The sequence below is a fragment of the Engystomops pustulosus genome, chromosome 8 (genome assembly GCF_040894005.1).
Source record: "Engystomops pustulosus chromosome 8, aEngPut4.maternal, whole genome shotgun sequence".
NCBI lineage: Eukaryota > Metazoa > Chordata > Amphibia > Anura > Leptodactylidae > Engystomops > Engystomops pustulosus.
The window spans coordinates 86,323,003-86,341,517 of record NC_092418.1 but is presented as its reverse complement, the minus strand read 5'-3'; the positions used below and the strand labels follow the sequence as shown (position 1 = coordinate 86,341,517).

The following is an 18,515-nucleotide window of genomic DNA, read 5'->3' as shown; positions in this document are numbered from 1 at the left end:
CTTTAAAATAGCATAAGGCTTGTGATTCCACAAGCTACAGAACTATAGGTGCTATAGAACTGAAGATAGAGGTGTAAAAGTTGGTGACAGTACTTTAAGTTTCTCAGGTTGGACGGTGGAAGTGTCTCTATTTAACTATTTTCCAATATAAACTTACATTTGATAGACAATCTAAAATGTATTTCTTTTTCATATCAAGTGCAAATTTTTACTTAGCACGTTTCTGAATGCATTGTAGTATATTGTAATTTTCATTACAATATCCACATTTTTCCCCTTTTCTGTAAAATATTATCACTTTTATAATTAGGTTTACAACTGAGAACATTTCAGGAAAAGTGATAATACTTTACAACTAATTTCTCTCTTATTTCCACAACACATAACATTTATCTGCAAGAGATGTTTTAGTACAGAGGGCCAAGTACCAGCAAGGGAAATACGGAACGATAATGAATTCCCTTCAGGACTGGTGTAAAGTAATGCCGCCATATACTGTAGGCAATAATTACATGTGATGGTGTTTTACTGTACCTGAGAAATCCAATAGGATCACAGCATCATCATCATCATCAATATTGTACTAAGTACTAAGAGATTCCACGTCCTTACCTTGGCTTATAGGATTAGCCTCCGCTTTTGTTCCGGCATTCGAGCATTTTGTAGACGGCTACATTTAGAAATAAACACTCTCATCATTTCGGCGGTGCTCCTTTGTGATGCCGGGTGCTAGGAGACCGATAAGTCTGAACAAATCACATGTAATTGCTGACGAGCTCTAATTACTGACCAGATCATGTGTGCAGTAGGAATCCGGAGAGAAAAGAACAAGTTTCATAGCATCACGGCTCCCAACATGTAATAACAATGGGAGAACGTTGCTAAAATTAGCCATGTATTATTTGTACAATGTGGGGCTAAACTTAGTATTCCACTGTGGGAATGAGTAATGTAAGGATGATGGATGTGACAGATGATTGACAGCTCCATGATACACATGAAGAGTTTTCCAAAAGATAATTATTGATTAAGCTCATTTTGGATGGAAATTATTGATTGGACGTATATTATTATAGGCTACCGGATTGTTTGGCTGAAAGGCAAAAGAATAGGGCTCCTTAGAAGCGAACAGCAAGACATCTGCTCCTGAGGGGGCCCAGATAAGGCTGTACATAGGGAATCCATGGGGGAGAGAGGGCTGTATCTAAGGAATCCATAGGGTGTGAGGGGGTCTTTATACAAAATACCATGAGGGGACCGTAAAGTATGATAAAATAGTTTTAGGGAACAGGAGACTGTTTTAGTTTCTGAATTTTAATGCTGCTACATGAGTTCACTACAAAGGGGGCCACTGAGGTTCTGTGACCCAGGGGCCTACTGAGACCTGGAGCAGACCCTGAGCAAGGGGGCAGGGGAATAAAGTACCCACATATTTTTCTATTGAACTATTCATGTGCTGCCTTTCTTTGGTTTTGTTTATTGATGGATTGATCAAGTTCGTAGTGTTGTGCACCCGCTGTGGTTGCTGGTGCTGCTGGATACTCTTTGAGAGGTCAGGAACCTAGAAGGGGGAGTTAGAGGCAGTTGCCAAATTTATTACACTAATAATAATACCCATAAGGTCCCCGAGAGGCCTCTGTGCGGTACAGTGGGAAATGCGGGCTCGGAGGAAGAAACCTCACTCAGACCGGTGCCTTCTAAACTATCAACAGGTCAAAGTTGGAGGGTGGAGGTATTGCCTTGGTTCAGTATTTCCAATTTAAAGAAAATCTATTTTTACAATGCAGCATAGATCCAGGCACTGGGACTGTGGTTATCTTCTTATTTTTAATATCCATGGCCTCCTTCTTTCTAAAATCAACTTTTATAATTGTGCTAATGAGCCTAAAGGGTTTTCCACAGCCTCTAAGTGCTGTAGCTTCAAAGGCTGTTACAATGAGCAGAGCAGGTCACCCCTCCACCTGCACTTCCTGCTGCGGCTAGATTAAACAGGCAGCTGGAGGAGCGAGAGAGCAGGGGGTTGTATGAGAAATGTGCTGCTCTTTGTAACAGCCTGCACCCCGGAGCCCTTCAGACTCAATGGAATAATTTTAAAAGTTGTTTTTTGAAGAGGAAGGCCATGGATGACAAATATAAGATTACCACAGTTACAGTGCCTGAATCTATAACTAAGTGCCTCTGGTTTATCATGATGGATTTTGATGGTAGATTTTCTTTAAAGAGGGAGGACCTTTCATCATCTTCACCAGCTCAAACTCCAACCAAATCTCTTAGCATCCTTTAAATTGCTTTCTAGCTGTTTCTGGTTACATTGAATTGTTACATGAATATCTATAGTGTAATCTAGGAGGAGCCTGGCTACATGATCCAACAGAGGAACGCTCTTCTGAAATATGAGACAAATTAGCATAGTTTATTTAGCAAATATGTTAATTAATTTCCGACTGTCACATTGATGGTCCTGGGCAAAAGAAGACAGCCTGGGCCTTCAAGCCGCTCTAATTTTGCAGCCTCTGCCTGTGAATTTGCTGTTGTCTCAAAGCTGTTGGGAGAAGACGTTGCTGCTGTGACTCACTGCTTCCCCATAGAGCTGGAATGTGTGTCTGTCTGTCTTGCTGGCAAGATGAAAGTCAACTGAAATTGCAGGGTGAAAAGCAGATCAGAAAGAGCTCCTCCCTGATAAGACGAAAGTGAGTGGACAGGGCAGCACTTTACTCTGATAAGATTTGCTGCTAAGATTGCACTACTGATTTAAGAACAATTTATTAAAACAATGGACCATTTCAAACTATTTTATCAGACACAACCTACCAAAAAGAAAAAAGCTGTTTCCATTTCTATTTCCCAAGTCCAAGGAAAAATTAAGACAATCTTTGTAATCCCTTATTACTTGAATAGACAGTGCAGAACCTCTTGTTGAGTAAATGGAAATCATTTAAATGTTATTTGGGTCATGTCCTTACAATATACACAAGAAATCCAATTAAACAATGAGTCAAGACACAATTACTAAGGTATTGATCCGATACAGAAATAGACCTAGGACTGCCACAGTACATTAGATTACCGATCGTTCCACCCCCTCTTTCATTTGATAATTGTTTGTCTGTTTCGCAAACACACAATATCCTAAATGAGTGTTCAAGTATCTGCTTAGGGACTCCTTTCCAAAACAGGTTTTTGTAATGTGAATGAACTTTAAAGGGAACCTGTCACCACATATTTCACAAATACATCTAGTGACAGGTTCCTATAAAGCCCTAGTAACTATCTGACACCCTTCTTTTTGCGAAAAAATTGCTTAAATTTGCTTTGTTCTAAACTATAGAAAATATAAATCTATAGAGCAACTTGATGGGCATGGCCTAATATCATGTGACCAGGGTGACATCATCAAAGGTCTTTTAGCCTTTTAACATTAGCAAATTGTACCCCATGCACATATCTGACCACATAAAAAAATCACAGTATGCTTGCATGGACTTCATAATTTCATGTGATATGGTATTCTGTGATTTCATGAGATATTTGCTTGGTGTACAGTTTGCTAATGTTGGAAGGCTAAAGGACCTGTAATGATGTCATCCTGGTCACATGATATTGCTGCTGCATGCAGTTGAAGCATGGGGAGGAGCTGCTGGATTCAGCCAGAGAAGGCCACGCTCTCTGTGATTGGATATAGGCACCCTTGGATACCAGGTAAACTTATAAAGTTGAATATAGGGAAATATGAGGGGAACAATTTTTAGCTAAAAGAAGGGTGTCAGTTAGTTTCTAGGGCTCTATCAGAACCTGCCACTAGCTATATTTGGGAAAACTATGGTGACAGGTTACCTGCCACCACACCTCCTACCACAAACCACCAGTATTACCTTATTCTTCTCTTTGTGTGTAATTACTTCCTATATTATTATTTTCTGTTGCCCCATTTCTTTAGAAAATCCACTTTTATTCTCCCTATAGTAAGCATAAGGCAAAGAGCTAAAGAGCTGCGCAGTGAAGCTTCATGCAGCCATTCTGCAAAGCCCTTCAGCATCTATGTCAATCCATCTCCTAAAGTCTTGCGCATGCGCCTCTTCACTGTACTACATTATTTAGGTTGGCTACCTGGTCCAAAGCTCCTTAAAGACACCTTTATGCATATCCAAGCACAGCCAGCTAGAAAAAGCTAGCACCAACGCAGCACGGTGAAGCGGCACATGCACCGTGTCCCTATGAAGCAGGGTGCCATCAACCAAATTCCTTAGGGTCACATGATCTTGCTATCAACGTTTAAGTTGATTATCTCATGGATTGGTAAGTACTTCATCTACTTTTGCTGCATTTTGCACACTGGAGCTCTTGAGATCCGTTAATGGGTATCTCTGCAGAGTTGGAACTTGTGCTTATTAGGATATTTGCAGTCAGATAAGGAGACATGGTTAGTAAGAGGTAGCCCAGGAAACTAGCACCACCGATTGCTCAGGAAGTGTAGAGTCTAGACGAAAGAATTTCAGCTGTAATTGTATCATTACATTAATCTTCTTACTATGATTTGACTTATCTCTCATCTGGCCTTACCTGTGTTATATGGATGACACTCAAATTCTCTCTAACCAGCGTAGCGTTATACGTGTGGACAAGAAGTTATGTATATTGTGGCTCCCATAGAAAATAATAGAGAACCTGACTTCCTGTGTAAATTGCAGAGTCTGATTGGTGGAATCATAAGACATAGATAAGAACGTAGTTAAGAAGAGTCACTTAGCTACAATATACATCACGTACGTGAGTGATGGGCTAGAACATTAACATATTTGTCAGAACGTCCCTTTAATAGATGAAAAGAGGAAATGCAATGAATCAGCTATGATGTGAGTGTTTAAATCTACCATTTAAATCGAGCTTGATAGTCAAGGTACTGTGACTGTGGAAAACTAAATATATTTCTTATCCATGGCCTCCTTCCTTCTAATGTCAACTTTTCAAATTATGCTAATGAGCCACAAGGTCTCTATCTGAGCTCCTTCATCCTGTCTTCACAGACTGTCTCTTCCTTCCTCTGTTTCCTCTTTCCCCCATCCACTGTGTGCTGTGAGAATACAACAGGAAGAAGTAGGGGGAAGTGCTGAGGGAGGAGGGTGAGACAGTGTAACAGGCTGTGGAGCTACATCAAAGAGAGGCTCTGGGACACTAGAGCCCTTCTGGTTCATTAGCATAATTTGAAAAGTCGATTTTAGAAGGCAGGAGGCCATGGATAACAAATATAAGAAGAACACCACAGTCATGGTGCCTGGATCTATGAGTAAGTGTCCTTGGTTTATCACGCTTGAATTTTATGATAGATTCCCTTTAAAAGTTCAAGACATTTTGTAGTTTAATTGTTCCCATTAAAGACTTTGTACATTGTGGAGGAGTATGTTGGTGCTACGTAGAGAGCATAAAAAGGCATATTTTAGTAAATAAATGTATACAGATACATAGGTAGGTCTACACTTTAGGTAGGTATATTTGAGAGCACTCTCATTTTGTAACTTCTTCACTGACTCATTCCGATCAATGCACAAAATATCAGGATGGTAAAGTATATGCTCGAGTACCAGAAAGTGCCGTCAGACTGAACAATGGCCGGATTTCTTTTTTTCTTTTTTTTTTTTCTTACTCTTTTTAAATGAGTTCTTTTGAGGGAACTTTACAATTTCAATAGATCCCAGCTGGAGGTAAAAATCACATTTACATTAAAAAACATGCCACATCTTCCAACGCATTGTAAAAGAGCGGCACAAACCAGGGGTGTGAAAATAATGCGGCAATGACAGAGCACCCTCACATTGTGTGCACTTCTCTGTAGATATAAATAAAGTACAAGTCTAAGAAGAGTGAAAAAAAAAATCTCAGCCCTCCAAATGCAATCAGAAGCCGCGGAAAGGATGAAAATAAAATCTAATTTGTTTCTTTTCACATCTAAACAGAAATGTGTTCTGTGTGATGAAAGGAACTTTCTCACTTGGAGAAAACCATTCTCTTTATGAAAGATGTCATGTAAAGAAGTAGAGGAAATGCAATGTGTTTTTAAATGACTTCAATACCTCTCCCCCGAATCATGCATATTACCAGAAATTAGAGACGCAGGTTATTAAAAGAAATTCTAATCAACTGGACCAGACACACGGATACAAATAGGAAGAAGCTTGTCCTCCAATAATATTAAAATTGCAGATTTGTTACACAAACTAAGAACACATTTGCGTAGGCAATGTCACACAGACGGAGTTCATAGAAGCCTAGCCTTATCCTCCTCTCAAAGGGAACCTGTCATCAGGTTTTCACCATTAAATCTAATGACAGGTTCTCACAGAAGTCTTCATACTGTGCCCCATGCTTTTTTTTGTATAAAAATCCATAGCTCAGATCAGTGGCGTAACTTGATGCTGAAGGGCCCTAGTGCAAAGTCTGTGCCAGGCCCCTGACTATAATGTATAGTATTTTACATTACAAGTCTTCTCATATTGGATACTGACACCTTATGGGCCCCTAAGCCTCCTGGGCCTGGTTGCAATCGCACTCTCTGCATCCCCTCAAGTTACACCCCTGGCTCAGATCTAGCTAAAATCACTTTTAAAAAGTTGCTGGCAGGACTGTGTTTTCTCTTCAGAGAGCTCCCTCATTCCCTCAGGAATTCTCTTCAATGTCTCACACACAGCCAGCATCTCTCTAAAACTCCCTCATTCCCCCCTCCCTCAGCTTTTTAAAAAGGGATAAGTGATAAACAGATGCAAAACACAGGTTAAAAAGTTAGGGGTTCCTGGATCCAACCCTGAAGTTTATTGGAAGTTTTTGTAATTTCACAACACATATACATTTGAACATAAATTTAGCAAAAGGTCATACAACCCCAAAAATGGTAGAAATTACGCAACACACAGGTCCATACACCAAAATTTTGGTGTCAGAGTAGAGGGAAACAAAGATATTTTTTTACCGTACAAAAGATTTACATTTTTTAAAAATCTAATAAAACCTATATCGATTTGGTATCCTAGTAATTATACCGAGAGAAAGAATGAAGTAGATGTGTAATTTGGAAAACACAGTGAAAGTAGTAAAAACTAAGCACAAAAGAAAATGGAACAAACTCTTTTTTTGTCAATTTAATTTAGAAATGTTTTGAGCTTTCCAGTGCACAACATGGAATATAAAAGACAGCTACTACGAAGCACAATTTGTTACTCAGAATATAAGCCCTCATACAGCTCTGTACACAGAAAAAAAAAAGCTATGGATTTTTGAAGGCGGGGAGCAAAAAACAAAAATGGCGGCAAGGGGGGAAAAAGTCCATTCGTGGAAAGGGGTTAATAGGTTTTTTTTTTTTAATCAACCATAAACTTTACTCAAGGGAACATGGATAGACAAGATGTACATTGAATACAGTGTATAAGGATTGTTCTTGCAGGACCCAACGTAGAGGGACCAAATAGGTACATGAATCTAAAATTAGATTTTCATCCCATAAACTCTAAGATTCTTACTATGGATAAATTCCAAAAATTAGTTGAAAAGGATGTTGCCTTACTTCATGAATCTGGTGTTTCCACAAAGAAAACCAATCCAACACAATGGGGCTTATTTATCAGGACCTCTGCGCACAGCCAGTGGCGCAGAGGCCCTGAAATAATCACAAATGCTAGCTTTTGCGATTATTTTCCCCAATCCGCCACCTTCACTAGCACGACCCCTAGTAAATAATCCCCATTATTTGTGTCTGAGTTTCCACACTACAAAAACTATGCCCCTTTTTGAAACGGAGTCGGAGGAGGTGGAAAATCACATTTTTTCGAGAGAGGCCTACTAATAAATGGGTTAGGAAGGAGAACAGGTAGTGGAAGTGCCATAAAAAAGACAGAAACCCCATCGTAAATGTCAACTAGGAAAAATCTGGTGCCCAAAATGTCTCTGCAACTGAAATGAGATCCACTAGGCTTCCATTGGTGTTTCCCATATTTTATTATTCACTTCCTCTAGCATACAAAAATGGAAAATCTTCACCAAATTTTTATGACTCTTCCTCCTTAATGTGTAAATAATAAATGTTGAACAATTACTGTTCAGCTACTAAGTGAAGGCTTGTCCCCATCGCCATGGTGTTGATGGAGATTGATAGTTGTATCACTATGTTCTTGTATCCTGAGGAAACACCTTGTAATTTTAACCAGGACATTATTAATGTCACTTCTTTATGATGGGAAGGAAACAGCGTGCTAGTAATATCTTAGTAAGTCTGGGAGGTGAGTGATGATTAAACTGGACTTCTTAATCATATGCTGTAATTTACGACGCAGAGTCAAGGGGGAGAAAGGAGGAAGCCTGATCCTATCTCCGTCCTTCCTCACCACAGAGAGATTTGATCATTTAAAAATATCTCTGCAGGTTCCTGGAGCCGTTCTCATAATCCCAACCCCGTGTGTCAGCAGGAGCAATCTCCGAGATGAATTGATCATTTTAACTCGTCCGCATTGAAGATTTTGATTGATTTAAGTCATAAATGGAAGGAAAGGCTTCAGACAACTGATCAATCTCCTCATTCAGATTGTTAAAAGCTGCAATTATCTCCAAAACAAATTTAATTCTTAAGGAGAAAAGAATTCTTGTATTAAAATTACACGTTAAAGAATCAATTCAAACATTTGATCAAGATAAATGGGTGCGAATAGTGGGATTTTTTAACCTACATTTCCTCTCTTGGCAGGAAGCGGCCGTGATCTTGTTGTTTGATGTATTTCCATGTCTCATATTTCATGTTATGTAGTTTTTCACAGTGGCAAAAAAGGAGAAAGAAGGAGGAGGGGCTTCTCAGCTCTTCCTTCTCCATAGAAAGCTGAATGGCTAGCGCCGTTGAGTAAAGGATATGTAACTGCCCGGCTCGGTCACTGAGCAGTAAGACATTTGGGCTTATTTATTAAGGGTCCACAGATCACACTTTCGTCAGATTTTTGAAATTTTCAGTATTTGCACCACTGTGACAGGTATTCAACTGGGTATTCTGTCGCACGCAATCGGATTGTGGTGCAGCTGCGCTGGCTTTCATGCGACAGAAATTGGGGGGCTGGCCGTCGGACGATCCAACTGATTCGGACTGAGCGCGGGGTTTAACATTCAAATTGTGTCGCAAAACACCAGGAAGAAGAAGGTGAACTCTGCTGGACCTGAGCGGGGAAGCCACACATGCAGGATATCGGTGCACGATCTTGCTGAATCGCCGCAGATGTGCATTCCGGTTGGACAATGCACTTTTGGGGATCACACAGGACGGGTAAGTAAATGTGCCCCATTGTGTACTCACTGTACCTTGGTACCTTGACCAGGTGCCACAGAACATACGTTCATGTGTACGGGCCTAAGTCTTGGAAAATACTGTACTTTCTAGAGTTTTAAAATGCAAGTTTCTTAACTCATATCATGGAATCAACAGAACATTGGTGATGGCTGTTACCTGACATTGTTGTCTACCTGTCCTGATGCACTCATAAGTCTGTTTTGTAAATTATACTTCCTGTAGGACAATGCAAAATCTATACCAAGAGTTAGAATTTATACAATTAGCGTCAGAATATGGCGAAATTGAAAAAATAGTTTTTTGCTTAAAATATTTTCATTTTTTTAATCTATTAAACCGTAATAAAACCTATAAAAATTTACCAACCCGAAGAGCGAATGAGATGTTTCATTTGGAGCGAACAGTGAAAACTATTAAAAAATGGCGCAAATGCATTTTTTTGTCAGATTTGTGTTTTTTTCCCCTGGTTCTCAGTACATGGCATGGAATATTAAATGCCATCACTTGGAAGTACAACTTGCCCCCCCCCCCCCCAAAAAAAAGCATTTATACAGCTCTGTACACAGACAACTAAAATAAATACGGAAAGTTATGGATTTTTAAAGGATGGGTGCAAAAACTGGAACGCAAAAACGAAAAAGGGCATACGTGGGAAGGGGTAAAAGTAATTACCATTGTGTCCCAAAGATTTAGGGAGGTGTGTGTGCCTTGTGAACATGAATAAGGAAATCCAATACATCTACAGTCATTACTTTATTTACTACTAGATGATTTTTGCTCTCAGCATTACAGAATTTTTAATGTTGTCAAAAAGTTAACACATCTGTCATCAGTCTGCTATAGAATATGCACCATATATATATATTCATTTACACTTTCCCGCATGTTCTCCTAACAGAATTGTAAATTTATTCAACTTCCAAACTCCTCTTAATGTTTATTTAAAATAAGTTGAGTTGTTCTTATATGAACCTAAAGGACATGTTGTACATGCAAGGTATATTGTAGTATATAAATTATCAGTAAATTTTATCTGCAAAATTGTTATGAGATTGTTATGTCACTTGAACACTTTATTACAGTCACAATGTTAAGAGTTTAAAAGATGTCAGGAAAATGTGGAAATTAGGTAATATTATTTATTATTAAAGGGGTAGGTATTTTTGGAACTTTTTTTTAATTGATCTCTGAAATTCCCAATTGGTATATTTATCTGTTAGGCTAAATCTAGATGAACATATGGGGGACATATATATGGCTGATGTATATATGGCCGATATACGTCCCGCATAGATGGCAATGGCGGCACAGTGCCCAACGGGAGCGGTACGGTGCCGCACACGTGCCTATGTCCTATCTTTCGGCCGATACGGCGCCGTGCACCATATATTCCTATGGAGTTGGGCGGGGCTGAGCGGCACTGACCTCCTCCTCTCCCTGCGAGCCGCCATGTGCCCGCCGTGCTACGGTACAGCGGGCAACGGTCGTCTAAATATAGCCTAACATTGTATAAAATGGTATCAATTATTTTCTTTATGATTTCATGTAAGGAGTCACATAACAGGCTTTTTAAAAATAAACTGCTCCAGGTTATGAAATTTGAAAACCTTATTTTAAAAATATAATGTACCATACATACCATCATTTTTCTAAGATTACAACATAAGAACCCTCCAAATAGTGTGAACAGTTAAAACAAGGGAATCTCCCATCTACACCCCTCCTCCAAAAATGGATAAAAGTTTATAAATAAGTTATTCCAAAATGGAGCCCCTTTACTTCCAAAAATACTAGGGTGAGCTTCTCTCTTTGTTTTGTAATGAAACTTCACTAAATAGAAAAAGGGGAATGACTAAATACAACTTGTATTTACTTATATTAAAACCAGGGATCTAAAACAATTGATGACATGGTCCTACTGCACCCCAGCACTGATACAGGTATTTGCAAATAATGCAATTGTAAGGAGCCTGCTATTGTCTCTTGGATACAGGGATCCTTACATACATCAGGCAGTTCCAGATATGCAAATAGCAGACTGGTTAGACAGTAATGGCCCCATTATAGAATGTAGCAACCTGTTCTCTAGTGTCTATATATAGTCTCACTCCCTGCCAACATGTTCCTCTGTTAGATCCTATGGGGAACATTTACTTACCCGGTCCAGTCGCGATCCAGCGGCGCGTTCTCTGCTCTGGATTCGGGTCCGGCCGGGATTTATGAATGTAGTTCTTCCGCCGTCCACCAGGTGGCGCTGCTGCGCTGAAAGTCATCTCATCGCGCCGGAATGCACCACCTCGGACCAGGTGAAGGTAAGCGCTCCCCAAGCGACACTTTTTCGGTTTTTAAATTCGGTTTTTCCGAATACGTCGGGTTTTCGTTCGGCCACGCCCCCCGATTTCCGTCGCGCGCATGCCGGCGCCGATGCGCCACAATCCGATCGCGTGCGCCACAATCCCGGGGCAATTCAGGTACAATCGGCGCAAATCGGAAATATTCGGGTAACACGTCGGGAAAACGCGAATCGGGCCCTTAGTAAATGACCCCCTATGTGTTTTAAGTTTATTAAAAGATGTCATCAGAGGTCAAGGTCAGTAAAAAGAGAACTTGTTATGAACACTTAATGTCAACGCTATGGCATGCTGGGTACTTATAATAAAAGCCACTCTGAGCTGTAGGTTGTAGTATGTTAGAGTAATTTGGCTGACTCCCTCCCTTCCTACATGTTCTACGTGTTTCAAACTTATTAAAAACTTTCATTAGAAGTCAAAGTCAGTAAAAAGAGGAGATGCTATGAGCACTTAATGTCAACTCTATGGTATACCGGGTATTTACAATGCAATGTTGACCCTTGGCTAGTATCAATGACATAGTGCATAACTCTTTTTACTATATAGAAAATATTACAGAGAAAGAGGGGGAGCTCCTATAGTATAGTAGCCTTTTTGTAGATAAAATTAATAGTAGTATCAGAACTACTAACATGAAGCGGTTGTGAAAAAGGGGGCACAGCACCAAATTCCACTTATATCTTTATTTGTCCTCCTGCTGCCACACCCCTGAGGCTGTTCCTTCTCCTGAACGGAAACAGCTCTGAATAACGAGTTTGTATTCAAATAGGGTTTTGTAGCAAACATTTATGGCGCGGGATGACCATTAGTTATTAGTTAAAATTCAGATTTTTTAAAATAAAATATATAGTTTCATAGTTTCATAGTTTATACGGTTGAAAAAAGACACTTGTCCATCAAGTTCAACCAAGGAAGGGTAGGGATTGGATGAGGAAGGGATTTAGGGAAAACAATCCTATATAGCATAACAATCAATGTTATTTAGGTGTAAAAAGGCATCTAGACCCTTCTTAAAGCTCTCCGCTGTCCCTGCTGTGACCAGCGCCTGAGGCAGGCTATTCCACAGATTGACAGTTCTCATAGTAAAAAAGCCCTGTCGCCTCCGGTGATTAAACCTTGATTTCTCCAAACGGAGGCAGTGCCCCCTCGTCTTTTGATTTGATTTAATCTGGAACAATTTACCACCATATTTTTTGTATGGGCCATTCATATATTTATATAAATTAATCATGTCCCCTCGTAGTCGTCTCTTTTCCAGACTAAATAAATCTAGTTGTTTTAATCTTTCCTCATAACTGAGACCCTCTATACCCCTTATCAGTTTTGTGGCTCTACGTTGAACCGGTGCCCAGAACTGGACAGCATATTCCAGGTGTGGCCGAACCAGTGCCTTGTATAGTGGTAATATTACATCCCTATCACGAGAGTCCATTCCACTTTTGATACATGACATGATCCTACTAGCTTTAGAGGCAGCTGATTGACATTGCATGCTGTTATTCAATTTATGATCTACTAGTACCCCCAGGTCCTTCTCAACAAGGGACTCTCCCAGATTTACTCCCCCAAGGACATATTTTGCCTTTGGATTATTGGCCCCCAGGTGCATAACATTACATTTATCCACATTAAACCTCATTTGCCAAGTGGATGACCAAACATTCAGTTTGTCCAAGTCACCCTGCAGCCTATGAACATCCTCCATAGACTGTATTACACTACACAGCTTGGTGTCATCTGCAAAAATAGACACAGTGCTATTAATTCCTACCTCTATATCATTAATAAATATATTAAATAGTAGAGGGCCAAGCACAGAACCCTGAGGTACACCACTCATAACTGGTGACCATTCCGAGTAGGAATCATTGACCACAACTCTCTGGATACGATCCTTCAGCCAGTTTTCAATCCAATTGCAAATGATTTCTGCCAAACCAACAGCCCTAATTTTACCCATCAGGTGTCTATGAGGGACAGTTGTATAAAATCGATAAAGTAGCTTTTTCTGAGAATAAAAAACTAATGTGGTTCATCTGGTTCATCTGAAACGCGTTGTTCTTAGAAAAAAGATACTTTATTGTTTTTATTCAACTGTATATTTTATAAAAATAAATACGATGGTCATCCAGTGCCATTTAACGCTCACAACAAAACCCTAACTCTTTTTAATGAGTTTTACCTCTGATGAAGGTTTTCAATGAACTGGAAACGCGTTAGGGTCTAGGAATGGAACATGTAGGCAGTGAATGAGAAAGCCAATGTACACAATTCTATAATAAAGAATAGGTCGCTGCATTCTACAATGGGGGGCATTACTCTCTTACTAGGCAGGTGCCATAAAAGATAACATCTTGCCCCCCACAACAAACAACCTATCATACAGGTAAAAACAGGTATGATACAGGTATCATAAAATAAAAAGTTTACAGCTCTTAGAAGGCAGGGACACAAAAATTATTTTATTGTGTTTTCATTATATAAATATTTACCATTGTCAAAATGTAAAAAGTACTAAAAGAGTTAACACCAAATGAAACTGAAAGACGTGGGTTATTTTGTAACTTTTATGGGTTTGTTTATCCACCATTGTCCCCAGCTTCATAATACACCACAGACAAAGAAAGATATAATGCACAGCCGCCCAACAACACACTCCGACGATGACAGAAATTACAAGCAAATAGGTTTTTCTATTTTCCAGACACAAAATCATCCCACTTAGTGGCTAAGCCACTACCATCATCATAATTATAGTTAAGGCAGCATCAAATAATTTCTTTTTTTTTTTAAGTCAAAATAGAAATGAAAACTTGTCGGGTCTAATATTGATTTCAGATTTTCAAAGTCATTTTGTCAGAGCTTCTATTGTTCAACAAATAACTAGAAAAGCTACAAAAGTTTGACCAGTCATCCTCTGGAAAGAGTATCAACTGCTGCTAGCTGATTATTATTCTAATGATACTCTAAGGTATTCCATTATTATTGAAAAAAAAATTATTTACAGAAAAAAAGTATTTTTTTTTTTCAGTGAAATGTTTTATGATAAAGACATAGATGCACTATATATATTTCAAAGAGCAAGTCTACCTGTTTACTGTACCTCTTAAAGGGGGTCTACCACTTCCACCAAGTGTTATAATTTGTTGGCAACATGTTTTGGAACATTGCACTATGATTTACAACATATATTTATGATTTACTAACAACGTACCATTTCCAAGATATACCCAGTTTAATCTGTATGCTAATATGGCAGTTTGTGCACCAAAGATGTGTCCTCGGGATCTGGAGCACTGCCGTTCTAGCCTGGACCATTTCCTTCTTCATGCATTGGAATAATGCTTCTCAAATCTCCTGCTTATCAGACGGAGAGGAGTCCAGGCAACAATAGCCTTCCTTAGTTGCACCATCTACCTCATTAGCATACAAATTAAAATGGGAATTTCTCAGAAATCACATAACAATCTTAATGGTGTGTTCTAGGTTATTGACATTGACAACCCATTCTTTCATTAGTATCAGATCGATGAGGGTCTTACAGCCAGAACCCTAAGCTATCACCATTTTTTTGTCTGTCTCCAGTGCGTAAACTAACAAAAATAAAAGATCCAGAAGCAAAGATTTACTAGAATGGGAACTGACCTGTCATTACCTTATTTGATCACTTCATAGAATAAAGAGCCGTGCTTCCAGCTTTATTGTCAGTGTTAGTTTCAGTGTCAGCACGCATGAACAGTGGAGGTGCAAATAGTCAGATCCCAACCCATCCGATGGACAAGTCATTGATATCAATAACCTGCAAACTCCTTTTATATGAGGTAAAATTATAAAATTTACAAAATATTAACTTTTAGCTCAGCAGTCTAGAAGAGTTTTGAGAAGTCAATATTACAAGGTCAGGTCTTTGAAGGTCAACATTCCAAATTTTCAAGTTCCAAATTTTTAATTGGATATAGCTGGCCATATACTTTATGGGGCAGATTTGCTTACCCGGTCCATTCGCGATCCAGCGGCGCGTTCTCTGCACTATATTCGGGTCCGGCCGGGATTCATTAAGGTAGTTCCTCCGCCGTTTTGAAAAGCATCGGAACGCGCTGGAGTTCACCGAGCCGGGCTGAGTGAAGGTAAGTGCAAGCTCAGCGACAGATTTTTTTTTTTAATGCGGCGGTTTTTCCGGATCCGTCGGGTTTTCATTTGGCCACGCCCCCGATTTCCATCACGTGCATGCCAGCGCCGATGCGCCACAATCCGATCGCGTGCGCCAAAATCCCGGGGCAATTCAGGGGAAATCGGCGCAAATCGGAAAGATTCGGGTAACACGTCGGGAAAAGGCGAATCGGGCCTTTAGTAAATGACCCCCTATATGTAATTCAGCCAAATCACATTGTGGCCGTCCATCTTGTGTGTATATAAGCCAAAGCAGACCATCCTGGGAGTGACTATATCCTTCTCCTTGTTCCTTATCAGTGATTTACAACTAATTCTGCATGAAATCACTGGCTATTAGTGGACAGCCCACTTGAACCATAAGCCCAGAAAAAGCCTTTTAATAAATTACTTACCAGTTTTGCGTTTCTGACTCCCTCAGAATTATACTATCCTGCTGAGGCAATGGGGACCATTGGAAATTCTAAATTTTAAACATGCTGCCGGCAGAATGGGCTGCATTTTCAACATGATGGGGGAGATTTATCAAGCTGACAACTGTATGTTATTTTCTGTTCTGTATATACAGCTGTATTCTGGCCATAAATACGGGACGCATTGCAACAATATGGCAAATGATGAATGGTTGACTATTGGCTGGCTGACAGAATGCAGCTCCCACTGGTTCTGGATACTGCACATATATATGGCAGCATACAGTGCACAGCCATATGCAGCACGTTATTTGGCCCATATTTTATACGTTCCCATTGACTTCTATGGGCCATACGGAAAGGAAATACAGTGGAATATAGGACATGTTCTATATTTTTATACAGCTTGCTTACGGTATGGTACAGTGGGCAATATGGCCATGTACATGGATGGCTGTATTGCCCATTGGAATGCATGGGGCTGTATTCCAGACGTATATATGGCCATACATATGCCCGTTTTTATACAGTCGTGTGCATGGGGCCAAGGAGTAAGAATCTGCTCAGCTGCCCATGGCAACCAATTAAAGCTTCCCTTTAAAATATTCATGACCACCAGTAAATGAAAGATAAACTGCAATTGGTTGCCATAGGCAGCTAAGCACATTTTTACTCATAGGCAGCTTGATAAATCACCCCCAATGGGTTCAAAATTATGGACAACACAGTGGGGAGCAGCTAAACATATTTTCTTACAGTTTACAAATACATTAGCGGACTAAACAACCTTAAAAGGGTAGTATGAGATTCTGTCTAAGTAGTCAAGCAGATAGTGATGCACTTATCGAATGATATCTTCTAACTTCTTTACTTGAATGGGTTTAAATGCAGTATAAATTAATAGTTCTGTGCCGGCGCAGCTCTGGGTTTTACAAACACTTGCTGCCAATGACAGACATCTCGCATCCGCAGAGTGTAGCAATAATGCGATGATACATTTAGAATTCATAACATTTTGCCATGTTTATGGATTACGAGAAGCATAATTTAATCTTTGAGATCAACGATCCTTTCAGAAGCGGGTGTGAAACCTTTTCATAACAATGACACATTCACTGCCCCCATCATACTACCCGAAGGCCATTTTTGCCGCTCTAGATATGCAGATATCGGTCAGAACTGGCTCAATAGATTCCTGTATACTTTACACATGGATCGATTTGCCGGGAAAAAAACTGTACGCTCATTTGCAAAACAAACAATGTAAAAGTCTAAAAAAAAGTAAATGAAATCCTGCAGAAGGGAAGTTTCTTGGAAAGAAATGCGACAGACTTGGGGGAGGGTCCTTGCTAATCCTTCTATTGTTTTCTAAATTTAAATTGATTTGGAAAGCAAACAGGATTATCTTGCCAAAGCCGTAATCTCCCGGGTTACTGTAGCCGCTTTTTATTTCTGCAGTGATTGGACGTGAACTATTAAACTCGACAATCATAATTTAATTCAGACACAATAAGAGGAGACAAAAAAGATTTGTTCTCTACTTCATGTTAAATTAGAGCTTAGAAATACATGTCTGTGCAGTGAATTATCTGTTGACGGACTGCATCGACCTGGTTCTGTGCTGATCCAAGAAACTATGAGAATCCAATGTAGGAATTTTAATGGAAATAATTGTTAACCCCAGGTTCGAGGTGGTTTATCCACAAACAAATCCCCCCAGAACTTTTTAGTGTTATCAAACATATATTTCCTGACATTTAGTAATCTAGCATTTTGGAGGAATTCTGGGTAGAGATGAGCGAAACATTCAAGATGCGATTTGCTGAAGCGTCACCCAATTTTTCAAAAGATCCAGTTTGGGTACAAATCAAATTGGTCCAAAAAGATAAAATTATGACTGGAGCTCTACGTATCAGGTTATAGCCTCTTTTCAGAAAAAATATTCGGATAATTACCTCGGAAGGATCCAAGATCACAATCCAATTGTGGAATACCACAGGTTCCCTTTCAGACCATAGACAGGCCATGCAGTTCTTCTCCACCTTTTATAAATACAGGCGGTCCCCTACTTAAGGACACCCGACTTATAGACAACCCATAGTTACAGACAGACCCCTCTGACCTCTGGTGAAGCTTTCTGAATGCTTTACTATAGTCCCAGGCTGCAATGATCATCTGTATGGTGGCTGTAATGAAGCTTTATTGATAATCCTTGGTCCCATTACAGCAAAAAATGTTTAAACTACAATGGTCACTGGGGCCAAAAGT

At 39.6% G+C, this 18,515-nt stretch overlaps 1 protein-coding gene across 4 annotated transcripts in view; it reads right to left on the bottom strand.

The window, feature by feature from the left end:
- Positions 1 to 18,515, bottom strand: part of ZNF385B (zinc finger protein 385B) — a 389,492-nt gene that overhangs the window by 135,223 nt on the left and 235,754 nt on the right. Inside the window, exon 1 of one of the 4 annotated variants that reach the window (XM_072121592.1) lies at positions 613 to 787. The exons of the other annotated variants lie outside the window; for them this stretch is intronic. The gene's annotated coding sequence lies outside the window, so the exon portion shown is untranslated. Of the gene's footprint in view, positions 1 to 612; positions 788 to 18,515 lie in introns of those variants that run through there. 4 annotated transcript variants of the gene reach the window in all.